The 16,514-nt window shown below is 59.2% G+C and overlaps 1 protein-coding gene across 2 annotated transcripts in view; it reads right to left on the bottom strand.

The window, feature by feature from the left end:
- Nucleotides 1–15,751, bottom strand: part of LOC123992186 (glycophorin-C-like) — a 61,217-nt gene extending 45,466 nt beyond the window's left edge. Inside the window, exon 1 of one of the 2 annotated variants that reach the window (XM_046304906.1) lies at nucleotides 15,434–15,751. The gene's annotated coding sequence lies outside the window, so the exon portion shown is untranslated. The remainder of the gene's footprint in view (nucleotides 1–15,433) is intronic. The other variant, XM_046297262.1, reaches the window with a different exon arrangement.
- Between the last annotated feature and the right edge of the window lie 763 nt (nucleotides 15,752–16,514).

Raw genomic sequence — 16,514 nt, 5'->3', positions numbered from 1 at the left:
TCCTGTCTGTCATCTCCCCTGTCTGTCCTGTCTGCCGTCTCCCCTGTCTGCCGTCTCCCGTCTGTCCTGTCTGCCATCTCCCCTGTCTGTCCTGTCTGCCGTCTCCCCTGTCTGTCCTGTCTGCCGTCTCCCCTGTCTGTCCTGTCTGTCGTCTCCCCTGTCTGTCCTGTCTGCCGTCTCCCCTGTCTGTCCTGTCTGCCGTCTCCCCTGTTTTCCGTCTCCCCTGTCTGTCCTGTCTGTCGTCTCCCCTGTCTGTCCTGTCTGCTGTCTCCTCTGTCTGTCCTGTCTGCCGTCTCCCCTGCCTGCCGTCTCCCCTGTCTGTCCTGTCTGTCGTCTCCCCTGCCTGTCCTGTCTGCCGTCTCCCCTGTCTGTCCTGTCTGCCGTCACCCTGTCTGTCCTGTCTGCCGTCACCTTGTCTGTCCTGTCTGCCGTCACCCTGTCTGTCCTGTCTGCTGTCACCCTGTCTGTCCTGTCTGCCGTCTCCCCTGTCTGTCCTGTCTGCCATCTCCCCTGTCTGTCCTGTCTGCCGTCTCCCCTGTCTGTCCTGTCTGCCATCTCCCCTGTCTGTCCTGTCTGCCGTCTCCCCTGTCTGTCCTGTCTGCCGTCTCCCCTGTCTGTCCTGTCTGCCGTCTCCCCTGTCTGTCCTGTCTGCCTTCTCCCCTGTCTGTCCTGTCTGCCTTCTCCCCTGTCTGTCCTGTCTGCCGTCTCCCCTGTCTGTCCTGTCTGCCGTCACCCTGTCTGTCGTGTCTGCCGTCTCCCCTGTCTGTCCTGTCTGCCGTCTCTCCTGTCTGTCGTCACCCTGTCTGTCCTGTCTGCCGTCACCCTGTCTGTCCTGTCTGCCGTCACCCCTGTCTCCCGTCACCCTGTCTGTCCTGTCTGCCGTCACCCCTGTCTCCCGTCACCCTGTCTGTCCTGTCTGCCGTCACCCTGTCTGTCCTGTCTGCCGTCACCCTGTCTCTCCTGTCTTCCGTCACCCTGTCTGTCCTGTCTGCCCTCTACCCTGTCTGTCCTGTCTGCCGTCTCTCCTGCCTGTCGTCTCCCCTGTCTGTCGCCTCCCCTGTCTGCCGTCTCCCCTGTCTGTTCTGTCTGCCGTCACCCTGTCTGTCCTGTCTGCTGTCACCCTGTCTGTCCTGTCTGCCGTCTCCCCTGTCTGTCCTGTCTGCCGTCTCTCCTGTCTGCAGTTACCCTGTCTGTCGTGTCTGCCGTCACCCTGTCTGTCCTGTCTGCCGTCTCCCCTGTCTGTCCTGTCTGCTGTCTCTCCTGTCTGCCCTGTCTGCCGTCTCTCCTGTCTGCCGTCACCCTGTCTGTCCTGTCTGCCGTCACCCTGTCTGTCCTGTCTGCCGTCTCCCCTGTCTGTCCTGTCTGCTGTCTCTCCTGTCTGTCGTCTCCCCTGTCTGTCCTGTCTGCCGTCTCTCCTGTCTGTCGTCTCCCCTGTCTGTCCTGTCTGTCGTCTCTCCTGTCTGTCGTCTCCCCTGTCTGTCGTCTCCCCTGTCTGCCGTCTCCCCTGTCTCTCCTGTCTGCCGTCACCCTGTCTGTCCTGTCTGCCTACTCCCCTGTCTGTCCTGTCTGCCGTCAACCTGTCTGTCCTGTCTGCCATCTCCCCTGTCTGTCATGTCTGCCGTCTCTCCTGTCTGTCGTCTCCCGTCTGTCCTGTCTGCCGTCTCTCCTGTCTGTCGTCTCCCCTGTCTGTCCTGTCTGCCGTCTCTCCTGTCTGTCGTCTCCCCTGTCTGTCCTGTCTGTCGTCTCTCCTGTCTGTCGTCTCCCCTGTCTGTCATCTCCCCTGTCTGCCGTCTCCCTGTCTCTCCTGTCTGCCGTCACCCTGTCTGTCCTGTCTGCCGTCTCCCCTGTCTGTCCTGTCTGCCGTCTCCCCTGTCTGTCCTGTCTGCCGTCTCCCCTGTCTGCCGTCTCCCGTCTGTCCTGTCTGCCATCTCCCCTGTCTGTCCTGTCTGCTGTCTCCCCTGTCTGTCGTCTCCCCTGTCTGTCCTGTCTGTCGTCTCCCCTGTCTGTCGTCTCCCCTGTCTGCCGTCTCCCCTGTCTCTCCTGTCTCTCCTGTCTGCCATCTCTCCTGTCTGTCCTGTCTGCCCTGTCTGCCATCTCCCCTGTCTGTCCTGTCTGCCGTCTCCCGTCTGCCATCTCCCCTGTCTGTCCTGTCTGCCGTCTCCCCTGTCTGTCCTGTCTGCTCGTCTCTCCTGTCTGTCCTGTCTGCCGTCTCCCTGTCTGTCCTGCCGTCTCTCCTGTCTGTCCTGTCTGTCGTCTCCTGTCTGTCCTGTCTGTCGTCTCCCCTGTCTGTCCTGTCTGCCGTCTCCCCTGTCTGCCGTCTCCCCTGTCTCCCCTGTCTGCCGTCTCCCCTGTCTGTCCTGTCTGCCGTCTCCCCTGTCTGTCCTGTCTGCCGTCTCCCCTGTCTGTCCTGTCTGCCGTCTCCCGTCTGCCATCTCCCCTGTCTGTCCTGTCTGCCGTCTCCCCTGTCTGTCCTGTCTGTCGTCTCTCCTGTCTGTCCTGTCTGCCGTCTCCCCTGTCTGTCCTGTCTGCCGTCTCCCCTGTCTGTCCTGTCTGCCGTCTCCCCTGTCTGTCCTGTCTGTCGTCTCCCCTGTCTGTCCTGTCTGTCGTCTCCCCTGTCTGTCCTGTCTGCCGTCTCCCCTGTCTGCCGTCTCCCCTGTCTCCCCTGTCTGCCGTCTCCCCTGTCTGTCCTGTCTGTCGTCTCCCCTGTCTGTCCTGTCTGCTGTCTCCCCTGTCTGTCCTGTCTGCCGTCTCTCCTGTCTGTCCTGTCTGTCATCTCCCCTGTCTGTCCTGTCTGCCGTCTCCCCTGTCTGCCGTCTCCCGTCTGTCCTGTCTGCCATCTCCCCTGTCTGTCCTGTCTGCCGTCTCCCCTGTCTGTCCTGTCTGCCGTCTCCCCTGTCTGTCCTGTCTGTCGTCTCCCCTGTCTGTCCTGTCTGCCGTCTCCCCTGTCTGTCCTGTCTGCCGTCTCCCCTGTTTTCCGTCTCCCCTGTCTGTCCTGTCTGTCGTCTCCCCTGTCTGTCCTGTCTGCTGTCTCCCCTGTCTGTCCTGTCTGCCGTCTCCTGCCTGCCGTCTCCCCTGTCTGTCCTGTCTGTCGTCTCCCCTGCCTGTCCTGTCTGCCGTCTCCCCTGTCTGTCCTGTCTGCCGTCACCCTGTCTGTCCTGTCTGCCGTCACCTTGTCTGTCCTGTCTGCCGTCACCCTGTCTGTCCTGTCTGCTGTCACCCTGTCTGTCCTGTCTGCCGTCTCCCCTGTCTGTCCTGTCTGCCATCTCCCCTGTCTGTCCTGTCTGCCGTCTCCCCTGTCTGTCCTGTCTGCCATCTCCCCTGTCTGTCCTGTCTGCCGTCTCCCCTGTCTGTCCTGTCTGCCGTCTCCCCTGTCTGTCCTGTCTGCCGTCTCCCCTGTCTGTCCTGTCTGCCTTCTCCCCTGTCTGTCCTGTCTGCCTTCTCCCCTGTCTGTCCTGTCTGCCGTCTCCCCTGTCTGTCCTGTCTGCCGTCACCCTGTCTGTCGTGTCTGCCGTCTCCCCTGTCTCCCCTGTCTGCCGTCTCTCCTGTCTGTCGTCACCCTGTCTGTCCTGTCTGCCGTCACCCTGTCTGTCCTGTCTGCCGTCTGTCTCCCGTCACCCTGTCTGTCCTGTCTGCCGTCTCCCCTGTCTCCCGTCACCCTGTCTGTCCTGTCTGCCGTCACCCTGTCTGTCCTGTCTGCCGTCACCCTGTCTCTCCTGTCTTCCGTCACCCTGTCTGTCCTGTCTGCCCTCTACCCTGTCTGTCCTGTCTGCCGTCTCTCCTGCCTGTCGTCTCCCCTGTCTGTCGCCTCCCCTGTCTGCCGTCTCCCCTGTCTGTCCTGTCTGCCGTCACCCTGTCTGTCCTGTCTGCTGTCACCCTGTCTGTCCTGTCTGCCGTCTCCCCTGTCTGTCCTGTCTGCCGTCTCTCCTGTCTGCAGTTACCCTGTCTGTCGTGTCTGCCGTCACCCTGTCTGTCCTGTCTGCCGTCTCCCTGTCTGTCCTGTCTGCTGTCTCTCCTGTCTGCCCTGTCTGCCGTCTCTCCTGTCTGCCGTCACCCTGTCTGTCCTGTCTGCCGTCACCCTGTCTGTCCTGTCTGCCGTCTCCCCTGTCTGTCCTGTCTGCCGTCTCTCCTGTCTGTCGTCTCTCCTGTCTGTCGTCTCCCCTGTCTCGTCTCCCCTGTCTGTCGTCTCCCCTGTCTGCCGTCTCCCCTGTCTCTCCTGTCTGCCGTCACCCTGTCTGTCCTGTCTGCCGTCAACCTGTCTGTCCTGTCTGCCATCTCCCCTGTCTGTCATGTCTGCCGTCTCTCCTGTCTGTCGTCTCCCGTCTGTCCTGTCTGCCGTCTCTCCTGTCTGTCGTCTCCCCTGTCTGTCCTGTCTGCCGTCTCTCCTGTCTGTCGTCTCCCCTGTCTGTCCTGTCTGTCGTCTCTCCTGTCTGTCGTCTCCCCTGTCTGTCGTCTCCCCTGTCTGCCGTCTCCCCTGTCTGCCGTCTCCCCTGTCTGCCGTCTCTCCTGTCTCTCCTGTCTGCCGTCACCCTGTCTGTCCTGTCTGCCTACTCCCCTGTCTGTCCTGTCTGCCGTCTCCCCTGTCTGTCCTGTCTGCCGTCTCCCCTGTCTGCCGTCTCCCGTCTGTCCTGTCTGCCATCTCCCCTGTCTGTCCTGTCTGCTGTCTCCCCTGTCTGTCCTGTCTGCCGTCTCCCCTGTCTGTCCTGTCTGTCGTCTCCCCTGTCTGTCCTGTCTGCCGTCTCCCCTGTCTGTCCTGTCTGCCGTCTCCCCTTTTTTCCGTCTCCCCTGTCTGTCCTGTCTGTCGTCTCCCCTGTCTGTCCTGTCTGCTGTCTCCCCTGTCTGTCCTGTCTGCCGTCTCCCCTGCCTGCCGTCTCCCCTGTCTGTCCTGTCTGTCGTCTCCCCTGCCTGTCCTGTCTGCCGTCACCCTGTCTGTCCTGTCTGCCGTCACCTTGTCTGTCCTGTCTGCCGTCACCCTGTCTGTCCTGTCTGCTGTCACCCTGTCTGTCCTGTCTGCCGTCTCCCCTGTCTGTCCTGTCTGCCATCTCCACTGTCTGTCCTGTCTGCCGTCTCTCCTGTCTGTCCTGTCTGCCATCTCCCCTGTCTGTCCTGTCTGCCGTCTCCCCTGTCTGTCCTGTCTTCCGTCTCCCCTGTCTGTCCTGTCTGCCGTCTCCCCTGTCTGTCCTGTCTGCCTTCTCCCCTGTCTGTCCTGTCTGCCTTCTCCCCTGTCTGTCCTGTCTGCCGTCTCCCCTGTCTGTCCTGTCTGCCGTCACCCTGTCTGTCGTGTCTGCCGTCTCCCCTGTCTGTCCTGTCTGCCGTCTCTCCTGTCTGTCGTCACCCTGTCTGTCCTGTCTGCCGTCACCCTGTCTGTCCTGTCTGCCGTCACCCCTGTCTCCCGTCACCCTGTCTGTCCTGTCTGCCGTCACCCCTGTCTCCCGTCACCCTGTCTGTCCTGTCTGCCGTCACCCTGTCTGTCCTGTCTGCCGTCACCCTGTCTCTCCTGTCTTCCGTCACCCTGTCTGTCCTGTCTGCCCTCTACCCTGTCTGTCCTGTCTGCTGTCTCTCCTGCCTGTCGTCTCCCCTGTCTGCCTCCTGTCTGCCGTCTCCCTGTCTGTCCTGTCTGCCATCACCCTGTCTGTCCTGTCTGCTGTCACCCTGTCTGTCCTGTCTGCCGTCTCCCCTGTCTGTCCTGTCTGCCGTCTCCCTGTCTGCAGTTACCCTGTCTGTCGTGTCTGCCGTCACCCTGTCTGTCCTGTCTGCCGTCTCCCCTGTCTGTCCTGTCTGCTGTCTCTCCTGTCTGCCCTGTCTGCCATCTCTCCTGTCTGCCGTCACCCTGTCTGTCCTGTCTGCCGTCACCCTGTCTGTCCTGTCTGCCGTCTCCCCTGTCTGTCCTGTCTGCTGTCTCTCCTGTCTGTCGTCTCCCCTGTCTGTCCTGTCTGCCGTCTCTCCTGTCTGTCGTCTCCCCTGTCTGTCCTGTCTGTCGTCTCTCCTGTCTGTCGTCTCCCCTGTCTGTCGTCTCCCCTGTCTGCCGTCTCCCTGTCTCTCCTGTCTGCCGTCACCCTGTCTGTCCTGTCACTCCTGTCTGCCGTCACCCTGTCTGTCCTGTCTGCCTACTCCCCTGTCTGTCCTGTCTGCCGTCAACCTGTCTGTCCTGTCTGCCGTCTCCCCTGTCTGTCATGTCTGCCGTCTCTCCTGTCTGTCGTCTCCCCTGTCTGTCCTGTCTGCCGTCTCTCCTGTCTGTCGTCTCCTGTCTGTCCTGTCTGCCGTCTCTCCTGTCTGTCGTCTCCCCTGTCTGTCCTGTCTGTCGTCTCTCCTGTCTGTCGTCTCCTGTCCGTCTCCCCTGTCTGCCGTCTCCCTGTCTGCCGTCTCCCCTGTCTCTCCTGTCTGCCGTCACCCTGTCTGTCCTGTCTGCCTACTCCCCTGTCTGTCCTGTCTGCCGTCTCCCCTGTCTGTCCTGTCTGCCGTCTCCCCTGTCTGTCCTGTCTGCCGTCTCTCCTGTCTGTCGTCTCCCCTGTCTGTCCTGTCTGCCGTCTCTCCTGTCTGTCGTCTCCCCGGTCTGTCCTGTCTGCCGTCTCTCCTGTCTGTCGTCTCCCCTGTCTGTCCTATCTGTCGTCTCTCCTGTCTGTCGTCTCCCCTGTCTGTCGTCTCCCCTGTCTGCCGTCTCCCCTGTCTCTCCTGTCTGCCGTCACCCTGTCTGTCCTGTCTGCCTACTCCCCTGTCTGTCCTGTCTGCCGTCACCCTGTCTGTCCTGTCTGCCGTCTCCCCTGTCTGTCCTGTCTGCTGTCTCTCCTGTCTGTCGTCTCCCCTGTCTGTCCTGTCTGCCGTCTCTCCGGTCTGTCGTCTCCCCTGTCTGTCCTGTCTGTCGTCTCTCCTGTCTGTCGTCTCCCTGTCTGTCGTCTCCCTGTCTGCCGTCTCCCCTGTCTCTCCTGTCTGCCGTCACCCTGTCTGCCGTGTCTGCCTACTCCCCTGTCTGTCCTGTCTGCCATCCCCTGTCTGTCCTGTCTGCCGTCTCCCCTGTCTGTCATGTCTGCCGTCTCTCCTGTCTGTCGTCTCCCCTGTCTGTCCTGTCTGCCGTCTCTCCTGTCTGTCGTCTCCCCTGTCTGTCCTGTCTGCCGTCTCTCCTGTCTGTCGTCTCCCCTGTCTGTCCTGTCTGTCGTCTCTCCTGTCTGTCGTCTCCCCTGTCTGTCGTCTCCCCTGTCTGCCGTCTCCCCTGTCTCTCCTGTCTGCCGTCACCCTGTCTGTCCTGTCTGCCTACTCCCCTGTCTGTCCTGTCTGCCGTCTCCCCTGTCTGTCCTGTCTGCCGTCTCTCCTGTCTGTCGTCTCCCCTGTCTGTCCTGTCTGCCGTCTCTCCTGTCTGTCGTCTCCCCTGTCTGTCCTGTCTGCCGTCTCTCCTGTCTGTCGTCTCCCCTGTCTGTCTTGTCTGTTGTCTCTCCTGTCTGTCGTCTCCCCTGTCTGCCGTCTCCCCTGTCTGCCGTCTCCCCTGTCTCTCCTGTCTGCCGTCACCCTGTCTGTCCTGTCTGCCTACTCCCCTGTCTGTCCTGTCTGCCGTCACCCTGTCTGTCCTGTCTGCCGTCTCCCTGTCTGTCCTGTCTGCCGTCTCTCCTGTCTGTCGTCTCCATGTCTGTCCTGTCTGCCGTCTGTCCTGTCTGTCGTCTCCCCTGTCTGTCCTGTCTGCCGTCTCTCCTGTCTGTCGTCTCCCTGTCTGTCCTGTCTGTCGTCTCTCCTGTCTCGTCTCCTGTCTGTCGTCTCCCCTGTCTGCCGTCTCCCCTGTCTCTCCTGTCTGCCGTCACCATGTCTGTCCTGTCTGCCTACTCCCCTGTCTGTCCTGTCTGCCGTCTCCCCTGTCTGTCCTGTCTGCCGTCTCCCCTGTCTGTCCTGTCTGCCGTCTCTCCTGTCTGCCGTCTCCCCTGTCTGTCCTGTCTGCCGTCCTGTCTGTCCTGTCTGCCTCTCCCCTGTCTGTCCTGTCTGTCTCCCCTGTCTGTCCTGTCTGCCGTCTCCCCTGTCTGTCCTGTCTGCCGTCTCTCCTGTCTGTCGTCTCCCCTGTCTGTCCTGTCTGCCGTCTCTCCTGTCTCGTCTCCCCTGTCTGTCCTGTCCCCTGTCTCTCCTGTCTCCCCTGTCTCTCCTGTCTGTCTCTCCTGTCTGTCGCCTCTCCCCTGTCTGTCCTGTCTGCCGTCACCCTGTCTCTCCTGTCTGCCGTCTCCCCTGTCTGTCCTGTCTGCCTCTCCCCTGTCTGTCCTGTCTGCCGTCTCCCCTGTCTGTCCTGTCTGCCATCTCCCTGTCTGTCCTGTCTGCCGTCTCTCCTGTCCTGTCTGTCTGTCTGCGTCTCTCCTGTCTGTCGTCTCCCTGTCTGTCCTGTCTGCCGTCTCCTGTCTGCCGTCTCCCCTGTCTGTCCTGTCTGCCTGTCTGTCGTCTCCCCTGTCTGTCCTGTCTGCGTCTCCCCTGTCTGTCCTGTCTCTCCTGTCTGCCACCCTGTCTGTCCTGTCTGCCGTCTCCCCTGTCTGTCCTGTCTGCCGTCTCCCTGTCTGTCCGTCTCCCCTGTCTGTCCTGTCTGTCTGTCTGTCGTCTCCCTGTCTGTCCTGTCTCGTCTCTCCTGTCTGTCCTGTCTGTCTGTCTGCCCCTGTCTGTCGTCTCCCTGTCTGCCGTCTCCCCTGTCTCTCCTGTCTGCCGTCACCCTGTCTGTCCTGTCTGCCTACTCCCCTGTCTGTCCTGTCTGCCATCACCCTGTCTGTCCTGTCTGCCTACTTCCCTGTCTGTCCTGTCTGCCGTCACCCTGTCTGTCCTGTCTGCCGTCTCCCCTGTCTGTCATGTCTGCCGTCTCTCCTGTCTGTCGTCTCCCATGTCTGTCCTGTCTGCCGTCTCTCCTGTCTGTCGTCTCTCCTGTCTGTCGTCTCCCCTGTCTGTCCTGTCTGCCGTCTCTCCTGTCTGTCGTCTCCCCTGTCTGTCCTGTCTGTCGTCTCTCCTGTCTGTCGTCTCCCCTGTCTGTCGTCTCCCCTGTCTGCCGTCTCCCCTGTCTCTCCTGTCTGCCGTCACCATGTCTGTCCTGTCTGCCTACTCCCCTGTCTGTCCTGTCTGCCGTCTCCCCTGTCTGTCCTGTCTGCCGTCTCCCCTGTCTGTCCTGTCTGCAGTCTCTCCTGTCTGCCGTCTCCCCTGTCTCTCCTGTCTGCCGTCACCATGTCTGTCCTGTCTGCCTACTCCCCTGTCTGTCCTGTCTGCCGCCTCCCCTGTCTGTCCTGTCTGCCGTCTCCCCTGTCTGTCCTGTCTGCCGTCTCTCCTGTCTGTCGTCTCCCCTGTCTGTCCTGTCTGCCGTCTCTCCTGTCTGTCGTCTCCCCTGTCTGTCCTGTCTGCCGTCTCTCCTGTCTGTCGTCTCCCCTGTCTGTCCTGTCTGTCGTCTCTCCTGTCTGTCGTCTCCCCTGTCTGTCGTCTCCCCTGTCTGCCTTCTCCCCTGTCTCTCCTGTCTGCCGTCACCCTATCTGTCCTGTCTGCCTACTCCCCTGTCTGTCCTGTCTGCCGTCACCCTGTCTGTCCTGTCTGCCATCTCCCCTGTCTGTCATGTCTGCCGTCTCTCCTGTCTGTCGTCTCCCCTGTCTGTCCTGTCTGCCGTCTCTCCTGTCTGTCGTCTCCCCTGTCTGTCCTGTCTGCCGTCTCTCCTGTCTGTCGTCTCCCCTGTCTGTCCTGTCTGTCGTCTCTCCTGTCTGTCGTCTCCCTGTCTGCCGTCTCCCCTGTCTGCCGTCTCCCCTGTCTCTCCTGTCTGCCGTCACCCTGTCTGTCCTGTCTGCCTACTCCCCTGTCTGTCTGCCTCTCCCCTGTCTGTCCTGTCTGCCGTCTCTCCTGTCTGTCTCCCCTGTCTGTCCTGTCTGTCGTCTCTCCTGTCCGTCTCCCCTGTCTGTCGTCTCCCCTGTCTGCCGTCTCCCCTGTCTCTCCTGTCTGTCGTCTCCCCTGTCTGTCCTGTCTGCCGTCTCTCCTGTCTGTCGTCTCCCCTGTCTGTCCTGTCTGTCGTCTCTCCTGTCTGTCGTCTCCCCTGTCTGTCGTCTCCCCTGTCTGCCGTCTCCCCTGTCTCTCCTGTCTGCCGTCACCCTGTCTGTCCTGTCTGCCTACTCCCCTGTCTGTCCTGTCTGCCATCAACCTGTCTGTCCTGTCTGCCGTCTCCCCTGTCTGTCATGTCTGCCGTCTCTCCTGTCTGTCGTCTCCCCTGTCTGTCCTGTCTGCCGTCTCTCCTGTCTGTCGTCTCCCCTGTCTGTCCTGTCTGCCGTCTCTCCTGTCTGTCGTCTCCCCTGTCTGTCCTGTCTGTCGTCTCTCCTGTCTGTCGTCTCCCCTGTCTGTCGTCTCCCCTGTCTGCCGTCTCCCCTGTCTCTCCTGTCTGCCGTCACCCTGTCTGTCCTGTCTGCCTACTCCCCTGTCTGTCCTGTCTGCCGTCTCCCCTGTCTGTCCTTTCTGCCGTCTCTCCTGTCTGTCGTCTCCCCTGTCTGTCCTGTCTGCCGTCTCTCCTGTCTGTCGTCTCCCCTGTCTGTCCTGTCTGCCGTCTCTCCTGTCTGTCGTCTCCCCTGTCTGTCCTGTCTGTTGTCTCTCCTGTCTGTCGTCTCCCCTGTCTGTCGTCTCCCCTGTCTGCCGTCTCCCCTGTCTCTCCTGTCTGCCGTCACCCTGTCTGTCCTGTCTGCCTACTCCCCTGTCTGTCCTGTCTGCCGTCACCCTGTCTGTCCTGTCTGCCGTCTCCCCTGTCTGTCATGTCTGCCGTCTCTCCTGTCTGTCGTCTCCCATGTCTGTCCTGTCTGCCGTCTCTCCTGTCTGTCGTCTCCCCTGTCTGTCCTGTCTGCCGTCTCTCCTGTCTGTCGTCTCCCCTGTCTGTCCTGTCTGTCGTCTCTCCTGTCTGTCGTCTCCCCTGTCTGTCGTCTCCCCTGTCTGCCGTCTCCCCTGTCTCTCCTGTCTGCCGTCACCATGTCTGTCCTGTCTGCCTACTCCCCTGTCTGTCCTGTCTGCCGTCTCCCCTGTCTGTCCTGTCTGCCGTCTCCCCTGTCTGTCCTGTCTGCCGTCTCTCCTGTCTGCCGTCTCCCCTGTCTCTCCTGTCTGCCGTCACCATGTCTGTCCTGTCTGCCTACTCCCCTGTCTGTCCTGTCTGCCGTCTCCCCTGTCTGTCCTGTCTGCCGTCTCCCCTGTCTGTCCTGTCTGCCGTCTCTCCTGTCTGTCGTCTCCCCTGTCTGTCCTGTCTGCCGTCTCTCCTGTCTGTCGTCTCCCCTGTCTGTCCTGTCTGCCGTCTCTCCTGTCTGTCGTCTCCCCTGTCTGTCCTGTCTGTCGTCTCTCCTGTCTGTCGTCTCCCCTGTCTGTCGTCTCCCCTGTCTGCCTTCTCCCCTGTCTCTCCTGTCTGCCGTCACCCTGTCTGTCCTGTCTGCCTACTCCCCTGTCTGTCCTGTCTGCCGTCACCCTGTCTGTCCTGTCTGCCATCTCCCCTGTCTGTCATGTCTGCCGTCTCTCCTGTCTGTCGTCTCCCCTGTCTGTCCTGTCTGCCGTCTCTCCTGTCTGTCGTCTCCCCTGTCTGTCCTGTCTGCCGTCTCTCCTGTCTGTCGTCTCCCCTGTCTGTCCTGTCTGTCGTCTCTCCTGTCTGTCGTCTCCCCTGTCTGCCGTCTCCCCTGTCTGCCGTCTCCCCTGTCTCTCCTGTCTGCCGTCACCCTGTCTGTCCTGTCTGCCTACTCCCCTGTCTGTCCTGTCTGCCGTCTCCCCTGTCTCTCCTGTCTGCCGTCTCCCCTGTCTGCCGTCTCCCCTGTCTGTCCTGTCTGCCGTCTCCCCTGTCTGTCCTGTCTGTCGTCTCCCCTGTCTGTCCTGTCTGCCGTCTCTCCTGTCTGTCGTCTCCCCTGTCTGTCCTGTCTGCCGTCTCTCCTGTCTGTCGTCTCCCCTGTCTGTCCTGTCTGTCGTCTCTCCTGTCTGTCGTCTCCCCTGTCTGCCGTCTCCCCTGTCTGCCGTCTCCCCTGTCTCTCCTGTCTGCCGTCACCCTGTCTGTCCTGTCTGCCTACTCCCCTGTCTGTCCTGTCTGCCGTCACCCTGTCTGTCCTGTCTGCCGTCTCCCCTGTCTGTCCGGTCTGCTGTCTCTCCTGTCTGTCGTCTCCCCTGTCTGTCCTGTCTGCCGTCTCTCCTGTCTGTCGTCTCCCCTGTCTGTCCTGTCTGTCGTCTCTCCTGTCTGTCGTCTCCCCTGTCTGTCGTCTCCCCTGTCTGTCGTCTCCCCTGTCTGCCGTCTCCCCTGTCTGCCGTCTCCCCTGTCTCTCCTGTCTGCCGTCACCCTGTCTGTCCTGTCTGCCTACTCCCCTGTCTGTCCTGTCTGCCATCAACCTGTCTGTCCTGTCTGCCGTCTCCCCTGTCTGTCATGTCTGCCGTCTCTCCTGTCTGTCGTCTCCCCTGTCTGTCCTGTCTGCCGTCTCTCCTGTCTGTCGTCTCCCCTGTCTGTCCTGTCTGCCGTCTCTCCTGTCTGTCGTCTCCCCTGTCTGTCCTGTCTGTCGTCTCTCCTGTCTGTCGTCTCCCCTGTCTGTCGTCTCCCCTGTCTGCCGTCTCCCCTGTCTCTCCTGTCTGCCGTCACCCTGTCTGTCCTGTCTGCCTACTCCCCTGTCTGTCCTGTCTGCCGTCTCCCCTGTCTGTCCTGTCTGCCGTCTCCCCTGTCTGTCCTGTCTGCCGTCTCTCCTGTCTGTCGTCTCCCCTGTCTGTCCTGTCTGCCGTCTCTCCTGTCTGTCGTCTCCCCTGTCTGTCCTGTCTGCCGTCTCTCCTGTCTGTCGTCTCCCTGTCTGTCCTGTCTGTTGTCTCTCCTGTCTGTCGTCTCCCCTGTCTGTCGTCTCCCCTGTCTGCCGTCTCCCTGTCTCTCCTGTCTGCCGTCACCCTGTCTGTCCTGTCTGCCTACTCCCCTGTCTGTCCTGTCTGCCGTCACCCTGTCTGTCCTGTCTGCCGTCTCCCCTGTCTGTCATGTCTGCCGTCTCTCCTGTCTGTCGTCTCCCATGTCTGTCCTGTCTGCAGTCTCTCCTGTCTGTCGTCTCCCCTGTCTGTCCTGTCTGCCGTCTCTCCTGTCTGTCGTCTCCCCTGTCTGTCCTGTCTGTCGTCTCTCCTGTCTGTCGTCTCCCCTGTCTGTCGTCTCCCCTGTCTGCCGTCTCCCCTGTCTGCCGTCTCCCCTGTCTCTCCTGTCTGCCGTCACCATGTCTGTCCTGTCTGCCTACTCCCCTGTCTGTCCTGTCTGCCGTCTCCCCTGTCTGTCCTGTCTGCCGTCTCCCCTGTCTGTCCTGTCTGCCGTCTCTCCTGTCTGCCGTCTCCCCTGTCTCTCCTGTCTGCCGTCACCATGTCTGTCCTGTCTGCCTACTCCCCTGTCTGTCCTGTCTGCCGTCTCCCCTGTCTGTCCTGTCTGCCGTCTCCCCTGTCTGTCCTGTCTGCCGTCTCTCCTGTCTGTCGTCTCCCCTGTCTGTCCTGTCTGCCGTCTCTCCTGTCTGTCGTCTCCCCTGTCTGTCCTGTCTGCCGTCTCTCCTGTCTGTCGTCTCCCCTGTCTGTCCTGTCTGTCGTCTCTCCTGTCTGTCGTCTCCCCTGTCTGTCGTCTCCCCTGTCTGCCTTCTCCCCTGTCTCTCCTGTCTGCCGTCACCCTGTCTGTCCTGTCTGCCTACTCCCCTGTCTGTCCTGTCTGCCGTCACCCTGTCTGTCCTGTCTGCCATCTCCCCTGTCTGTCATGTCTGCCGTCTCTCCTGTCTGTCGTCTCCCCTGTCTGTCCTGTCTGCCGTCTCTCCTGTCTGTCGTCTCCCCTGTCTGTCCTGTCTGCCGTCTCTCCTGTCTGTCGTCTCCCCTGTCTGCCGTCTCCCCTGTCTCTCCTGTCTGCCGTCACCCTGTCTGTCCTGTCTGCCTACTCCCCTGTCTGTCCTGTCTGCCGTCTCCCCTGTCTCTCCTGTCTGCCGTCTCCCCTGTCTCTCCTGTCTGCCGTCTCCCCTGTCTCTCCTGTCTGCCGTCTCCCCTGTCTGCCGTCTCCCCTGTCTGTCCTGTCTGCCGTCTCCCCTGTCTGTCCTGTCTGCCGTCTCCCCTGTCTGTCCTGTCTGCCGTCTCCCCTGTCTGTCCTGTCTGCCGTCTCCCCTGTCTGTCCTGTCTGCCGTCTCCCCTGTCTGTCCTGTCTGTCGTCTCCCCTGTCTGTCCTGTCTGCCGTCTCCCTTGTCTGTCGTCTCCCCTGTCTGTCCTGTCTGCCGTCTCCCCTGTCTGCCGTCTCCCTTGTCTGTCCTGTCTGCCGTCTCCCCTGTCTGTCCTGTCTGTCGTCTCCCCTGTCTGTCGTGTCTGTCGTCTCTCCTGTCTGTCGTCTGCCGTCTCTCCTGTCTGTCGTCTCCCCTGTCTGTCGTGTCTGCCGTCTCTCCTGTCTGTCGTCTCCCCTGTCTGTCCTGTCTGCCGTCTCCTCTGTCTGTCCTGTCTGTCCTGTCTCCCCTGTCGGTCCGGTCTGCCGTCTCCTCCTGTCTGTTTTGTCTGTAATGTCTACTGCTCTTCCTATGTTACTCAGTCAGCCTCTCTTATGTCACAATAGACCATCTTCTGTGTGATCAAGCTTCCTCTGTTCAAAGGAATAATGAATGTGTCTAACGGTCTAATATTTTGGCCTTTGTGCTTTGAAAGTAAGAGCGGATGTGACTACTGAACATTAGGTTCAACACGCACGGCAGGTGTGATGCTCTGACATCACCATGGTTACACATAAAATGTCAGTAACAGTAATCAACTTGATTGGGACCGAATGTCCTGGATCATTTCATCTCAGAACTTCTGTGTCTTGGAGAGTCTTGCAGTACCCAACCAATGTTAGTAAACAATCAAAATGTTTTGACTCCAGGGTCTCTTGTAGAATCCAAGCATTCATTCTGAACTTAATTTATCACAGAAGTAATTTAGAACAACGTTTTCAGTGTCTGGTGTCTAACGGCTGACTGGGTGCCACTACGAGGACCAGATGTCAAACCCAGCTGCACTGTCACATGAGCTGAAAGGGCAGTTTGACTTTCGTTTTCATAAAAACGCAGACTACTGCATCATAGATGCATAGACCTATGTAGGTTATTGTACATACCACTGTCTGCCTCCATTATAACTTAACAGAAGTGTCTTATGTGAGGAGACACAGGCACACTTTGACCAATGTTGAGGTGAGAAAAGAGTCTTGTGGATGTCACAAACCTCCAAATGGAAATGGCAGCTTGTGTGAGTAAACAACCAATCAACAAGTTGCCTCGTCATTTCCTCCTTCAATAATAGCTATGATGTCATCGTATAGTATATCTCTGCCTTCAGCGGCTCTTTTATTATGACAACACGTCATCTGTCAGAGCTGTCTCAGACCGTTCTCACTCGGCCCCTGTCCAACTGATCCTCTAACAGCAGTAAGACAATGCTGAGGAGAAAAAAAAACATACTTTAGAAGTAGTTTTCACAAAGGACCTTAAAAGGAGCATGCACTCACCAAATTTCCAGAGCTGCACAGCACCACGTTTCCAAGAATTCCTGCCTACACTCTCTAACTCCACTCTCCAAGAAGAAACTGTTATTCAGAACAGAGCAACAGAGTATTTAAAGTCAGTCAGTCCTCCCTCTTCACCAATCTTTCACTTTATACCGTTCACTCAAATACTGTCTGTAGACAACACTCCTTTTTAAAAATCTCGCCCTGAAAACCGGGTGTGCTGTGCAGCATGTGAACTGTACTTCCCCCCCCCCAGTGCCTGTAAACTCAATCCCCTAACTAATGATCTCTTCTGCTCAACCAATGGACCGAGAGGCCCCTCCCAGCAACAAGCAAATGATTCCCAAGTTTCATTTAGGCCAGGGTAGGCTAGAGGGAGGAGACAGGAAGAGGGAGGAGAAGAAGGGGTAGGGCATTGACTATCCAAAATGTAGTCTGTGAAGGACTGCCGCTGACTGTTAAGGCTGTGGACCGAGCAGAAACACATGCATCAGGGGAGTTATGTAAGTCCAGAACCCTGGGATCGATTCGGGGGCAAGGTTGGCTCAAACTGACATGAAGGGGCAATAACAAAGGGTCGGGTGACCCTATTGTTTTGGTAAACAGCTGAGGGATATGACTGGAACATTTGAACCTCTCTCAAATTCATTAAACAGAGCTATGGATCCAAGGACGGACAATACATGATATCAACATTTTAGTTTTAACTATGTTTTGAGGGTTTACAATTTATTTACAATACATTTTTTGTCAAACAAAGAAAAGCAAGCTCATATTTGGGTTCCGATGTGGTACAACTGTTGAACAAAGCTCTTGAGGCTCGTAAGTTGTATTTATCAAGAATCAATGGAATCAATAATGAATTTAAAAGTCCAAAAATGGATGTACCAATAGCAGATTGCCCCTTTAACAGAGAGGATTTTGAGCCTATAGGGAATTAAATCCATGGCTCTAGAGTTACATTTGCGTGGAATGAGGGAGAGCGATGAGAGAACGGGACAGGAATTTGAACAGCTGCACAATACTTAGGGAGTGTTCATCCAAACGCCATCTCCAGTTGCACTACACAGGACGTGTAGCA

The sequence above is a fragment of the Oncorhynchus gorbuscha genome, linkage group LG01, assembly GCF_021184085.1.
Source record: "Oncorhynchus gorbuscha isolate QuinsamMale2020 ecotype Even-year linkage group LG01, OgorEven_v1.0, whole genome shotgun sequence".
Classification (NCBI taxonomy): Eukaryota; Metazoa; Chordata; class Actinopteri; order Salmoniformes; family Salmonidae; genus Oncorhynchus; species Oncorhynchus gorbuscha.
The sequence above is the reverse complement of the archived record's forward strand: the minus strand, read 5'-3'. Positions and strand labels throughout refer to the sequence as shown.